The sequence below is a fragment of the Scyliorhinus torazame genome, chromosome 15 (genome assembly GCF_047496885.1).
Source record: "Scyliorhinus torazame isolate Kashiwa2021f chromosome 15, sScyTor2.1, whole genome shotgun sequence".
Classification (NCBI taxonomy): Eukaryota; Metazoa; Chordata; class Chondrichthyes; order Carcharhiniformes; family Scyliorhinidae; genus Scyliorhinus; species Scyliorhinus torazame.
This window is the reverse complement of record NC_092721.1, coordinates 204,972,039-204,986,024: the sequence shown is the minus strand read 5'-3', so window position 1 is coordinate 204,986,024 and position 13,986 is coordinate 204,972,039. Positions and strand designations below refer to the sequence as shown.

The 13,986-nt window shown below is 60.8% G+C and overlaps 1 protein-coding gene across 3 annotated transcripts in view; it reads left to right on the top strand.

The window, feature by feature from the left end:
* The first annotated feature begins 5,231 nt into the window (after positions 1-5,231).
* folr (folate receptor) overlaps positions 5,232-13,986 on the top strand; it is a 55,334-nt gene continuing 46,579 nt past the window's right edge. The window contains exons 1-2 of one of the 3 annotated variants that reach the window (XM_072477476.1): positions 5,232-5,327; positions 11,753-11,911. The gene's annotated coding sequence lies outside the window, so the exon portion shown is untranslated. The other 2 variants (XM_072477477.1, XM_072477478.1) reach the window with 2 other exon arrangements.

Below are 13,986 nucleotides of genomic sequence, written 5' to 3'. Positions count from 1 at the left end.
CGGCACAGTGGTAGCACAGCTGCCTCACAGCATCAGGGTGGCACCGTGGTTAGCACTGCTGTCTCACAGCACCAGGGTGGCACAGTGGTTAGCACTGCTGTCTCACAGCACCAGGGTGGCACAGTGGTTAGCACTGCTGTCTCGCAGCACCAGGGCGGCACAGTGGTTAGCACTGCTGTCTCACAGCACCAGGGTGGCACAGTGGTTAGCACTGCTGTCTCACAGCACCAGAGCAGCACATTGGTAGCACTGCTGTCTCACAGCACCAGGGTGGCACAGTGGTTAGCACTGTTGCCTCACAGCACCAGGGACCGGGATTCGATTCCAGCATTAGGTCACTGTCTGTGCAGAGTCTGCACGTTCTCCCTGTGTCTGCGTGGGTTTCCTCCGAGTGCTCCAGTTTCCTCCCACAATCAGAATGTGCAGGTTAGGTGGATTGGCCATGCTACATTGCCCCTCAGTGTGTCCAAAGATGTGTAGTTAGGTGGAATTGGCAAGAAGGCCTTTAACAGGGCGAAACTGGCACTCTACAAGTGTAGTGTTCGGTTTGGCATGGTGTACCCGGCGAGGTGATGGTTACTAGTGAGTAGCACCACACTCCGTGTGCTTCACCCGATGTCTGTGCCTATGTATTTACATTGTGTATTTATCGTGTGTTCTATGTTTTTCATGGATGGAACGAAGAAGGTTAAGAGGTGACTTAATTGAGGCATACAAGATGATCAGAGGATTAGATAGGGTGGACAGTGAGAGCCTTTTTCCTTGGATGGTGATGTCTAGCACGAGGGGACATAGCTTTAAATTGAGGGGAGATAGATATAGGACAGATATAGGACAGTCCAACTAGGGAAGGGGCGGTACTGGACCTGGTATTGGGGAATGAGCCCGGCCAGGTGGTAGATGTTTCAGTAGGGGAGCGTTTCGGTAACAGTGACCACAATTCAGTAAGTTTTAAAGTACTGGTGGACAAGGATAAGAGTGGTCCTAGGATGAATGTGCTAAATTGGGGGAAGGCTAATTATAACAATATTAGGCGGGAACTGAAGAACATAAATTGGGGGTGGATGTTTGAGGGCAAATCAACATCTGACATGTGGGAGGCTTTCAAGTGTCAGTTGAAAGGAATTCAGGACCGGCATGTTTCTGTGAGGAAGAAGGATAAATATGGCAATTTTCGGGAACCTTGGATAACGAGGGATATTGTAGGCCTCATCAAAAAGAAAAAGGAGGCATTTGTCAGGGCTAAAAAGCTGGGAACAGACGAAGCCTGCGTGGAATATAAGGAAAGTAGGAAGGAACTTAAGCAAGGAGTCAGGAGGGCTAGAAGGGGTCACGAAAAGTCATTGGCAAATAGGGTTAAGGAAAATCCCACGGCTTTTTACACGTACATAAAAAGCAAGAGGGTAGCCAGGGAAAGGGTTGGCCCACTGAAGGATAGGCAAGGGAATCTATGTGTGGAGCCAGAGGAAATGGGCGAGGTACTAAATGAATACTTTGCATCAGTATTCACCAAAGAGAAGAAATTGGTAGATGTTGAGTCTGGAGAAGGGTGTGTAGATAGCCTGGGTCACATTGAGATCCAAAAAGACGAGGTGTTGGGTGTCTTAAAAAATATTAAGGTAGATAAGTCCCCAGGGCCTGATGGGATCTACCCCAGAATACTGAAGGAGGCTGGAGAGGAAATTGCTGAGGCCTTGACAGAAATCTTTGGATCCTCACTGTCTTCAGGGGATGTCCCGGAGGACTGGAGAATAGCCAATGTTGTTCCTCTGTTTAAGAAGGGTAGCAAGGATAATCCCGAGAACTACAGGCCGGTGAGCCTTACTTCAGTGGTAGGGAAATTACTGGAGAGAATTCTTCGAGACAGGATCTACTCCCATTTGGAAGCAAATGGACGTATTAGTGAGAGGCAGCACGGTTTTGTGAAGGGGAGGTCGTGTCTCACTAACTTGATAAGAGTTTTTCGAGGAGGTCACTAAGATGATTGATGCAGGTAGGGCAGTGGATGTTGTCTATATGGACTTCAGTAAGGCCTTTGACAAGGTCCCTCATGGTAGACTAGTACAAAAGGTGAAGTCACACGGGATCAGGGGTGAGCTGGCAAGGTGGATACAGAACTGGCTAGGTCATAGAAGGCAGAGAGTAGCAATGGAAGGATGCTTTTCTAATTGGAGGGCTGTGACCAGTGGTGTTCCACGGGGATCAGTGCTGGGACCTTTGCTCTTTGTAGTATATATAAATGATTTGGAGGAAAATGTAACTGGTCTGATTAGTAAGTTTGCAGACGACACAAAGGTTGGTGGAATTGCGGATAGCGATGAGGACTGTCAGAGGATACAGCAGGATTTAGATTGTTTGGAGACTTGGGCGGAGAGATGGCAGATGGAGTTTAATCCGGACAAATGTGAGGTAATGCATTTTGGAAGGTCTAATGCAGGTAGGGAATATACAGTGAATGGTAGAACCCTCAAGAGTATTGAAAGTCAAAGAGATCTAGGAGTACAGGTCCACAGGTCATTGAAAGGGGCAACACAGGTGGAGAAGGTAGTCAAGAAGGCATACTGCATGCTTGCCTTCATTGGCTGGGGCATTGAGTATAAGAATTGGCAAGTCATGTTGCAGCTGTATAGAATCTTAGTTAGGCCACACTTGGAGTATAGTGTTCAATTCTGGTCGCCACACTACCAGAAGGATGTGGAGGCTTTAGAGAGGGTGCAGAAGAGATTTACCAGAATCTTGCCTGGTATGGAGGGCATTAGCTATGAGGAGCGGTTGAATAAACTCGGTTTGTTCTCACTGGAACGAAGGAGGTTGAGGGGAGACCTGATAGAGGTCTACAAAATTATGAGGGGCATAGACAGAGTGGATAGTCAGAGGCTTTTCCCCAGGGTAGAGGGGTCAATTACTAGGGGGCATAGGTTTAAGGTGAGAGGGGCAAGGTTTTGAGTAGATGTACGAGGCAAGTTTTTTACGCAGAGGGTGGTGGGTGCCTGGAACTCGCTACCGGAGGAGGTGGTGGAAGCAGGGACGATAGTGACATTTAAGGGGCATCTTGACAAATACATGAATAGGATGGGAATAGAGGGATACGGACCCAGGAAGTGTAGAAGATTGTAGTTTAGTCGGGCAGCATGGTCGGCACGGGCTTGGAGGGCCGAAGGGCCTGTTCCTGTGCTGTACATTTCTTTGTTCTTTGTTCTTTATGTCAGAGGTAGGTTCTTTACTCAGAGAGTAGTAAGGGGGAAGAATACCCTGCCTGCAACAGTAGTGGACTCGCCAACACTAAGGGCATTCAAATGGTCATTGGATAGACATATGGATGATAAGGGAATAGTGTAGATGGGCTTTAGAGTGGTTTCACAGGTCGGCGCAACATCGAGGGCCGAAGGGCCTGTACGGCGCTGTAATGTTCTATATTCTACGACTGTACGCAGAACAATATTTTTCACTGTACCTCGGTACACGTGAGAATAAATCTAAATCTAAATTGTTTTCCCCCTTGTTCCCGCTGCCCCTCTCTTTCCCCTTGTTTGTTCAGACTTGGTGATAATTTTTCACAGTAACTTTATTACAGTGTTAATGTAAGCCTACTTGTGACAATCAAGATTATTATCATTATAATTGAAACTATTGCAGTTTGGCTCGAAGGGCTTGTTCCCTTTTTGATATGTTTTCCTATTCAGGGGTGCTTGAGGTTTGGAGGGAGCATATGGTTGAGGGGAGGGAGGTGGGGTGTTGGCCTCTTTTGGTTTGGGTTTGGGGTCTGGCCTTTGTCTTTTGATTGTTCATTTGGATATTGTGGGCTCTGGCTGGGGGGCTACCTTGCGAGCTGAGTGAGATTGGCTAGTGAATGGGAGCGAGGTGAAGGGAGAGGGTGCAGCTTGTGGGACCCGTTTAGGAAGGTTGCATTGAGTCTAGGAGGTGTGAATGGTGGGGCGAAAGGAGATGGAGGAGAGAGGTAACGCTTCGGCAGGAAGTGGATAGGGGATTTATGGGATGGGGAGGCAAAGTGCCGGCAGTGACTGAGGGTAGCTTTGTCCCATTTGTTGGGCGGGCAGGTGGCCATCGTGGGTGGGCTCTGGTTTCAGGGGTATGGTGGCTGGAGGGGGTCAATGCCTCATGGTGGAAATGGCTGGCTTGAAGGGGAAGGGAGGGGTGGGAGATCCCCGATTCGATTGGTTACGTGGAATGTGCAGGGTTTGGGGCGGCCCAGTGAAATGGGCCAGAGTTTTCTCTAATCTGAAAAGTTTGAAAGCCGACGTATTTTTGCAGGAGGCCCACCTGCAGGTAAGGGACCAGATTAGGTTCCATAGGTTGGTCTGGCAATGTGTTCACATGGGTTTTGATAGCAGGCCTCGGGGGGGTGGCAAAACATATTAATAAGAGTTTGGTTCCGGGTGGACCAGGGCGGCAGGAACGTCATAGTTACGGGGACATTGGAGGGTATGTCGATGGTGTTAGTGAGCGGGTATGCCCCAAATTGGGATGATGTGAAGTTCAGGAAGATGTTGGCTGCGATACCTGATATGAATGTGCACCAGTTGAATTTGGGGGATGATCTGAACTGCATTTTGAGGCCCTAGCTGGACCGGTCGAGGCTGAACTCACTGTCCCCTTGGGCCCCGCATTCTGGCCATCGCTTTGCTTATTTCTCGAAGGTGGCTGCTGATGGGTTGGATGTCAGCTTCCCCACCCAGGGCCCTGGTATGACTGGGGGATTTTACAGAGATTTTGTACCTTGAGAAAGTTACGTACACTGTGAGGGGTGGGGGGATTTCTGTTTGGTTTTCTGGGGGGAGGGGCTGGGGAGTCTTATTATTTTGTATAAAATTGAAGATGAATACAAATATTTTCCCACCTCCATGTGTCAAAGTTTCCTTTATTTCATAAGAGTTGTCACCCTGAGTGTATAGGTATCTCAGGATACCCTGATTAGGGTTCTTCAAACCCCTCTCTCCTCCCTGTGACTGCCCAGTGATTTATTAGGGTTGATTATATGTCTTGTTCCCACGCTGCAGCTATTGTTCATCACTCAGGGCCATGGAAAGCCAAAGGACAGATTTGCCAGTGGGATTGACTGTCAGACACACGCAACCTTGACCGTCCCACCTTCACTGGCTCCAGGTCTGATCAACAGAAATGTTGAAGGAGCCAGTGTGGATGTCGCGCATGCGCACCCGGCCCGCTGAGTAGCACTACCGATGTAGCAAGGGAGCGCATGCGCAGTGGGAGGGGGGAAAAGCACGTGGAGACCCCAGGCTGAGGGGTGGCGCATGCGCGGCGGGCGCAGCTGGAGACAGCCGCAGCTGGAACTCACCTGGGGACAGGTGAGTCTGGTTCAGACCAGGGGGAGCCGGGGGGCCGGAGGGAGCCGAGCCGGGGGGCGCCGGCAGTCAGCCCGGGGGGAGCGGGGCCCCGGGGGGAGCCGAGCCGGGGGGCCCCGGGGGGAGCCGGCAGTCAGCCCGGGGGGGGCCGGCAGTCAGCCCGGGGGGAGCCGGGCCGGGGGGAGCCGGCAGTCAGACAGACACAGGAGCGGGGTGGGAGACACAGGGTCTCTGATCCGGGACAACCTTCACCGCTTTCCACCTGCAGCAAGGTTATAAAAACAGAATCACCGCAAACCCCCCCCCGGGGTGGGGGGTGGGGAGAGGAGTGCGGGGGGGTGGAGAGGAGAGAGCGGGGGGGGGGGTGTGTGGAGAGGAAAGCGGGGGGGGGGTGGAGAGGAGAGCGGGGGGGGGGGGGGTGGAGAGGAGAGCGGGGGGGGGGGGGTGGAGAGGAGAGCGGGGGGGGGGGGGGTGGAGAGGAGAGCGGGGGGGGGGTGGAGAGGAGAGCGGGGGGGGGGTGGAGAGGAGAGCGGGGGGGGGGGTGGAGAGGAGAGCGGGGGGGGGTGGAGAGGAGAGCGGGGGGGGTGGAGAGGAGAGCGGGGGGGGGGTGTGGAGAGGAGAGCGGGGGGGGGTGTGGAGAGGAGAGCGGGGGGGGTGTGTGTGTGGAGAGGAGAGCGGGGGTGTGTGTGGAGAGGAGAGCGGGGGGGGGGGTGGAGAGGAGTGCGGGGGGGTGGAGAGGAGAGCGGGGGGGGGGGTGGAGAGGAGTGCGGGGGGGTGGAGAGGAGAGAGCGGGGGGGGGGTGTGTGGAGAGGAGAGCGGGGGGGGTGTGTGGAGAGGAGAGCGGGGGGGGGTGGAGAGGAGAGCGGGGGTGTGTGTGGAGAGGAGTGCGGGGGGTGTGGAGAGGAGTGCGGGGGGGTGGAGAGGAGCGGGGGGGGTGGAGAGGAGCGGGGGGGGTGGAGAGGAGAGCCGGGGGGGTGTGGAGAGGAGAGCGGGGGTGTGTGTGTGTGGAGAGGAGAGCGGGGGGGTGTGGAGAGGAGAGCGGGGGGGTGTGGAGAGGAGAGCGGGGGGGGTGTGGAGAGGAGTGCGGGGGGGGGTGTGGAGAGGAGTGCGGGGGGGGTGGAGAGGAGAGCGGGGGGGTGGAGAGGAGAGCGGGGGGGTGGAGAGGAGAGCGGGGGGGGGGTGTGTGGAGAGGAGAGCGGGGGGGGGTGTGGAGAGGAGAGCGGGGGGGTGTGGAGAGGAGAGCGGGGGGGTGTGGAGAGGAGAGCGGGGGGGTGTGGAGAGGAGTGCGGGGGGGTGTGTGGAGAGGAGAGCGGGGGGGTGGAGAGGAGAGCGGGGGGGGGGTGTGTGGAGAGGAGAGCGGGGGGGGGTGTGGAGAGGAGAGCGGGGGGGGGGTGTCGAGAGGAGAGCCGGGGGGGTGGAGAGGAGAGCGGGGGGGGGGGTGGAGAGGAGAGCGGGGGGGGGGGGTGGAGAGGAGAGCGGGGGGGGGGGGGTGGAGAGGAGAGCGGGGGGGGTGGAGAGGAGAGCGGGGGGGGTGGAGAGGAGAGCGGCGGGGGGGTGGAGAGGAGAGCGGCGGGGGGGTGGAGAGGAGAGGCGGGGGGGTGGAGAGGAGGGGGGGGTGAGGAGAGGAGAGGCGGGGGGGTGGAGAGGAGGGGGGGTGAGGAGAGGAGGGGGGGTGAGGAGAGGAGAGCGGGGGGGTGGAGAGGAGCGGGGGGGTGAGGAGAGGAGAGGAGGGGGGGAGGAGGAGAGGAGAGGAGGGGGGGTGAGGAGAGGAGGGAGGGTGTGGAGAGGAGAGCGGGGGGGTGTGGAGAGGAGAGCGGGGGGGTATGGAGAGGAGAGCGGGGAGGGGGTTGAGGAGAGGAGAGCGGGGGGGGGGTGGAGAGGAGAGCGGGGGGTGTGTGTGGAGAGGAGAGCGGGGGGGGGTGTGGAGAGGAGAGGGGGGGTGTGGAGAGGAGAGCGGGGGGGGGTGGAGAGGAGAGCGGGGGGGGGTGGAGAGGAGAGCGGGGGGGGTGGAGAGGAGAGCGGGGGGGGTGGAGAGGAGAGGCGGCGGGGGGTGGAGAGGAGAGCGGCGGGGGGGGTGGAGAGGAGAGGAGGGGGGGTGAGGAGAGGAGGGGGTGAGGAGAGGAGAGCGGGGGGGTGGAGAGGAGCGGGGGGGTGAGGAGAGGAGGGGGGGTGAGGAGAGGAGGGGGAGGAGAGGAGGGGGGGTGAGGAGAGGAGGGGGGGTGAGGAGAGGAGGGGGGGTGAGGAGAGGAGGGGGGGTGAGTGAATAGAGGAGGGAGGGGGGGTGAGGAGAGGAGGGGGGTGGAGAGGAGAGCGGGGGGTGAGGAGAGGGAGAGTGAGGAGAGGAGAGGGGGGGTGAGGAGAGGGGGGTGTGTGGAGCGGGGGTTGGGGGTGTGTGGAGCGGGGGTGGGGGGTGTGGAGAGGAGAGCGGGGGTGTGTGGAGAGGAGAGCGGGGGGGGGTGGAGAGGAGAGCGGGGGGGTGGAGAGGAGAGCGGGGGGGGGGTGGAGAGGAGAGCCGGGGGGGTGTAGAGAGGAGAGCGGGGGGGGGGTGGAGAGGAGAGCGGGGGGGTGTGTGGAGAGGAGAGCGGGGGGGGGTGTGTGGAGAGGAGAGCGGGGGGGGGGTGGAGAGGAGAGCGGGAGGGCGGGGGGGGGTGGAGAGGAGAGCGGGGGGGGGGTGGAGAGGAGAGAGCGGGGGGGTGGAGAGGAGAGAGCGGGGGTGTGGAGAGGAGAGAGCGGGGGGGTGGAGAGGAGAGCGGGGGGGTGGAGAGGAGAGCGGGGGGGGTGGAGAGGAGAGCGGGGGTGTGTGGAGAGGAGAGCGGGGGGGTGGAGAGGAGAGCGGGGGGGTGGAGAGGAGAGCGGGGGGTTGGAGAGGAGAGCGGGGGGGTTGGAGAGGAGAGCGGGGGGGTTGGAGAGGAGAGCGGGGGGGTTGGAGAGGAGAGCGGGGGGGTTGGAGAGGAGAGCGGGGGGGGTGGAGAGGAGAGAGGGGGGGTGTGGAGAGGAGAGCGGGGGGTGTGTGGAGAGGAGAGCGGGGGGGGTGTGTGTGTGGAGAGGAGAGCGGGGGGGTGTAGAGAGGCGAGCGGGGGTGTGGAGAGGAGAGCGGGGGGGTGGAGAGGCGAGCGGGGGGGTGGAGCGGAGAGGGGGGGGTTGGAGAGGAGAGCGGGGGGGGGTGTGGAGAGGAGAGCGGGGGTGGTGTGGAGAGGAGAGCGGGGGGTGTGGAGAGGAGAGGAGGGCGGGTTGTGGAGAGGAGTGCAGGGGGGGGTGGAGAGGAGGGGGGGGTGAGGAGAGGGGGTGGGGGGTGGAGCGGGGGGTGTGGAGAGGAGAGCGGGGGGGTTGGAGAGGAGAGCGGGGGGGTTGGATAGGAGAGCGGGGGGGTGGATAGGAGAGGGGGGAGTGTGGAGAGGAGAGCGGGGGGTGTGTGGATAGGAGAGCGGGGGGCGTGTGTTGAGAGGAGAGCGGGGGGTGGAGAGGAGAGCGGGGGGTGGGGTGGTGTGGAGAGGAGAGCGGGGGGGGGGGTGTGGAGAGGAGAGCGGGGGGTGGGTGTGGAGAGGAGAGCGGGGGTGGGTGGAGAGGAGAGCGGGGTGGGTGGAGAGGAGAGCGGGGGGAGGGGGGTTGGAGAGGAGAGCGGGGGGGGTGTAGAGGAGAGCGGGGGGGTGTAGAGGAGAGCGGGGGGGTGTGGAGGAGGAGTAGAGCGGGGGGGGTGTGGAGCGGAGAGCGGGGGGTGGGGGGGTGTGGAGAGGAGAGTGGGGGGGTGTGTGGAGAGGAGAGCGGGGGGGGTGGAGAGGAGAGCGGGGGGGTGGGGGGGGTGGAGAGGAGGGTGGGGGGGGGTGGAGAGGAGAGCGGGGGGTGGAGTGGGGGGGGGTGGAGAGGAGAGCGGGGGGTGGAGCGGAGAGCGGCGGGGGTGGAGAGGAGAGCGGGGGGGGAGGAGCGGGGGGTGGGGGGTGGAAAGGAGAGCGGGGGGGTGGACGTGGGGGGGTGGAGAGGAGAGCGGGGGGGTGGAGAGGAGAGCGGGGGGGTGGAGTGGGGGGATGTAGAGGAGAGCGGGGGGGGGTGGAGCGGGGGGTGGGGGGTGGAGAGGAGAGCGGGGGGGGTGGTGGGTGGTGGAGAGGAGAGCGGGGGGAGGAGTGGGGGGTGGACAGGAGAGCGGGGGGTTGAGTGGGGGGGTGGAGAGGAGAGCGGGGGGTGGAAAGGAGAGCGGGGGGGGGTGTGGAGAGGAGAGCGGGGGGGTGGAGAGGAGAGCGGGGGGGGTGGAGAGGAGAGCGGGGGGGGTGGAGAGGAGAGCGGGGGTGTGTGTAGAGGAGAGCGGGGGGGGGTGGAGAGGAGAGCGGGGGGGGTGGAGAGGAGAGCGGGGGGGGTGGAGAGGAGAGCGGGAGGGGTGGTGAGGAGAGCAGGGGGTGTGTGGAGAGGAGAGCGGGGGGGGAGGAGAGGAGAGTGTGGGGGGGTGGAGAGGAGAGCGGGGTGGGGTGGGGGGTGGAGAGGAGAGCGGAGGTGGTGGGTGGTGGAGAGGAGAGCGGGGGGGCGGAGCGGGGGGTGGGGGGTGGAAAGGAGAGCGGGGGGGTTGAGCGGGGGGTGAAAGGAGAGCGGGGGGGTGGAGTGGAGAGCGGGGGGGGGTGGAGAGGAGAGCGGGAGGGGTGGTGAGGAGAGCGGGGGGGTGGTGGTGAGGAGAGCGGGGGGGGGCTGTAGAGGAGAGCCGGGGGGGGTGGAGAGGAGAGCGGGGGGGTGGAGAGGAGAGCAGGGGGTGTGTGGAGAGGAGAGCGGGGGGGGAGGGGAGGAGAGTGGGGGGGGTGGAGAGGAGAGAGCGGGGGGTGGGGGGTGGAGAGGAGAGCGTGGGTGGTGGAGAGGAGAGCGGGGGGGGGAGGAGCGCGGGGTGGGGGGTGGAACGGAGAGCGGGGGGGTTGAGTGGGGGGGGTGGAGACGGAGAGCGGGGGGGTGGACAGGAGAGCGGGGGTGGTGGAGAGGAGAGCGGGGGGTGGAGCGGAGAGCGGGGGGGTATGGAGAGGAGAGCGGGGGGGGTGGAGAGGAGAGCGGGGGTGTGTGTAGAGGAGAGCGGGGGGGGGTGGAGAGGAGAGCGGGGGGGGTGGAGAGGAGAGCGGGGGGGTGGAGAGGAGAGCGGGGGGGTGGAGAGGAGAGCGCGGGGGGTGGAGAGGAGAGCGGGGTGGGGTGGAGAGGAGAGCGGGGTGGGGTGGAGAGGAGAGCGGGGTGGGGTGAGAGCGGAGAGCGGGGTGGGTGGAGAGAGAGAGCGGAGGGGTGGTGAGGAGAGCGGGGGGGGTGGTGAGGAGAGCGGGGGGGGGTGTAGAGGACGAGGGGGGGTGGGAGATAGAGAGAGGGGGGGTGTGTGTGGAGAAGAGAGCGGGGGGGTGGAGAGGAGAGCGGGGTGGGGGGGGGGGGGGGGGAGTGTGGAGAGGAGAGTGGGGGGGGGGAGAGGAGAGAGCTGGGGGGGAAGTCGAGGAGAGCTGGGGGGCGAAGAGGAGGGCTGTGGGGGTGGGGGGAGAGCTGTGTGTGGGGGGGGGTTGCAGGTCGGGAGGGCTGAGGGGTGTGGCTGCATGAGGATGAATAAAATGTTTGTGGTGGTGAGTGTGTGTTTGTGGGGGGTGAGTGTGTGTTTGTGGGGGTGAGTGTGTGTTTGTGGGGGGTGAGTGTGCGTGGGGGGGGGCAGTGTGTGTGGGGGGGGGGCAGTGTGCGTGGGGGGGGGCAGTGTGCGTGTGGGGGGGGGCGAGTGTGTGTGTGTGACAGAGGGGCAGTCTGTGTGTGTGACAGAGGGGCAGTCTGTGTGTGTGTGGGGGGGGGGGCAGTGTGCGTGTGTGTGTGGGGGGGGGTGTCTGTGTGTGTGGGGGGGATGTCTGTGTGTGTGTGTGGGGGGGTGTCTGTGTGTGTGGGTTGTGTCTGTGTGTGTGTGTGGGGGGGGGGATGTCTGTGTGTGTGTGTGGGGGGGGATGTCTGTGTGTGTGGGGGGGGGATGTCTGTGTGTGTGGGGGGAGATGTCTGTGTGTGTGTGTGGGGGGGGGGATGTCTGTGTGTGTGTGTGGGGGGGGGGATGTCTGTGTGTGTGTGGGGGGGGGGATGTCTGTGTGTGTGTGGGGGGGGGGGGGATGTCTGTGTGTGTGTGTGTGTTTGTGTGCATAAGAGGATTCCTTCACAATCCAGATGTCTTTTTCTAACATTCCTGGCTTTGCATAGCAAGAAGTAAACACTCGATCCGCTCAAGATCAGTTAGCTGAGCAGAGTTCAGTCCGGAATACCGAGGGAGCTCAGTGCTACCTGAGGGGCTGAGTGTGCAGGGCACATTAACCTTTCGAGTACTGAAGGTTCTCTGGCCTTTCCACCTTTTGTGAGTTGATGCTGCGGAGTTTCCAGTAGCGCTGCTGTTGTGCTGCACTGTCAGATGTGCCGTGTGGTGGAAACCAAAAGCTAAGGCCCCTTCTACTCTTTTTCAGCTGAATATTAAACACCACCCGGCAGTATTTTTGAAGACGAACAGTGTGTTTCTCCCCTGTTTCCTGGCCGATAGCTGTCCCTCAATTTAACACCACTGGTTGTTGCCACGTTGGGAGCTGGTGCTGTGCAAATTGATTGCTGCGTGTCCTGCATTACAAGTGAGTACATTTCAGAAGTACCCCTTTCACTGTAAAGTGCTTTAGGATATTCCGTGATTTAAAGATGCAATGGAAACGCTAGTTGTTGTGGTGCGTTTGGGCAACTTTCTGGTGGCCTGAAAGGCCTAATGTTTAAAATGTTTACCTCTTGTTTCTGCATTTCACCAGCTGGGTGCAACTGGGAGAGGGCAGATGACCAGCTGGGTGTAACTGGGCAGAGGCAGGTGGGCTGTTTCTGCACAGCTGAAGATAGGTGGCCAGGATTACATTTGGGACATGGCTGAAGGTGGGGAGAGGAGCTCGGACTGTGTCCGGTCTCTGAGTGTCCGGTCTCTGAGTGTCCGGTCTCTGAGTGTCCGGTCTCTGAGTGTCCGGTCTCTGAGTGTCCGGTCTCTGAGTGTCCGGTCTCTGAGTGTCCGGTCTCTGAGTGTCCGGTCTCTGAGTGTCCGGTCTCTGAGTGTCCGGTCTCTGAGTGTCCGGTCTCTGAGTGTCCGGTCTCTGAGTGTCCGGTCTCTGAGTGTCCGGTCTCTGAGTGTCCGGTCTGAGTGTCCGGTCTCTGAGTGTCCGGTCTCTGAGTGTCCGGTCTCTGAGTGTCCGGTCTCTGAGTGTCCGGTCTCTGAGTGTCCGGTCTCTGAGTGTCCGGTCTCTGAGTGTCCGGTCTCTGAGTGTCGGTCTCTGAGTGTCCGGTCTCTGAGTGTCGGTCTCTGAGTGTCCGGTCTCTGAGTGTCCGGTCTCTGAGTGTCCGGTCTCTGAGTGTCCGGTCTCTGAGTGTCCGGTCTCTGAGTGTCGGTCTCTGAGTGTCCGGTCTCTGAGTGTCCGGTCTCTGAGTGTCCGGTCTCTGAGTGTCCGGTCTCTGAGTGTCCGGTCTCTGAGTGTCGAGTCTCTGAGTGTCCGGTCTCTGAGTGTCCGGTCTCTGAGTGTCCGGTCTCTGAGTGTCCGGTCTCTGAGTGTCCGGTCTCTGAGTGTCCGGTCTCTGAGTCCGGTCTCTGAGTGTCCGGTCTCTGAGTGTCCGGTCTCTGAGTGTCCGGTCTCTGAGTGTCCGGTCTCTGAGTGTCCGGTCTCTGAGTGTCCGGTCTCTGAGTGTCCGGTCTCTGAGTGTCCGGTCTCTGAGTGTCCGGTCTCTGAGTGTCCGGTCTCTGAGTGTCCGGTCTCTGAGTGTCCGGTCTCTGAGTGTCCGGTCTCTGAGTGTCCGGTCTCTGAGTGTCCGGTCTCTGAGTGTCCGTCTCTGAGTGTCCGGTCTCTGAGTGTCCGGTCTCTGAGTGTCCGGTCTCTGAGTGTCCGGTCTCTGAGTGTCCGGTCTCTGAGTGTCCGGTCTCTGAGTGTCCGGTCTCTGAGTGTCCGGTCTCTGAGTGTCCGGTCTCTGAGTGTCCGGTCTCTGAGTGTCCGGTCTCTGAGTGTCCGGTCTCTGAGTGTCCAGCGTCTCTGAGTGTCCGGTCTCTGAGTGTCCGGTCTCTGAGTGTCCGGTCTCTGAGTGTCCGGTCTCTGAGTGTCCGGTCTCTGAGTGTCCGGTCTCTGAGTGTCCGGTCTCTGAGTGTCCGGTCTCTGAGTGTCCGGTCTCTGAGTGTCCGGTCTCTGAGTGTCCGGTCTCTGAGTGTCCGGTCTCTGAGTGTCCGGTCTCTGAGTGTCCGGTCTCTGAGTGTCCGGTCTCTGAGTGTCCGGTCTCTGAGTGTCCGGTCTCTGAGTGTCCGGTCTCTGAGTGTCCGGTCTCTGAGTGTCCGGTCTCTGAGTGTCCGGTCTCTGAGTGTCGGTCTCTGAGTGTCCGGTCTCTGAGTGTCCGGTCTCTGAGTGTCCGGTCTCTGAGTGTCCGGTCTATGAGTGTCCGGTCTCTGAGTGTCCGGTCTCTGAGTGTCGGTCTCTGAGTGTCCGGTCTCTGAGTGTCCGGTCTCTGAGTGTCCGGTCTCTGAGTGTCCGGTCTCTGAGTGTCCGGTCTCTGAGTGTCCGGTCTCTGAGTGTCCGGTCTCTGAGTGTCCGGTCTCTGAGTGTCCGGTCTCTGAGTGTCCGGTCTCTGAGTGTCCGGTCTCTGAGTGTCCGGTCTCTGAGTGTCCGGTCTCTGAGTGTCCGGTCTCTGAGTGTCC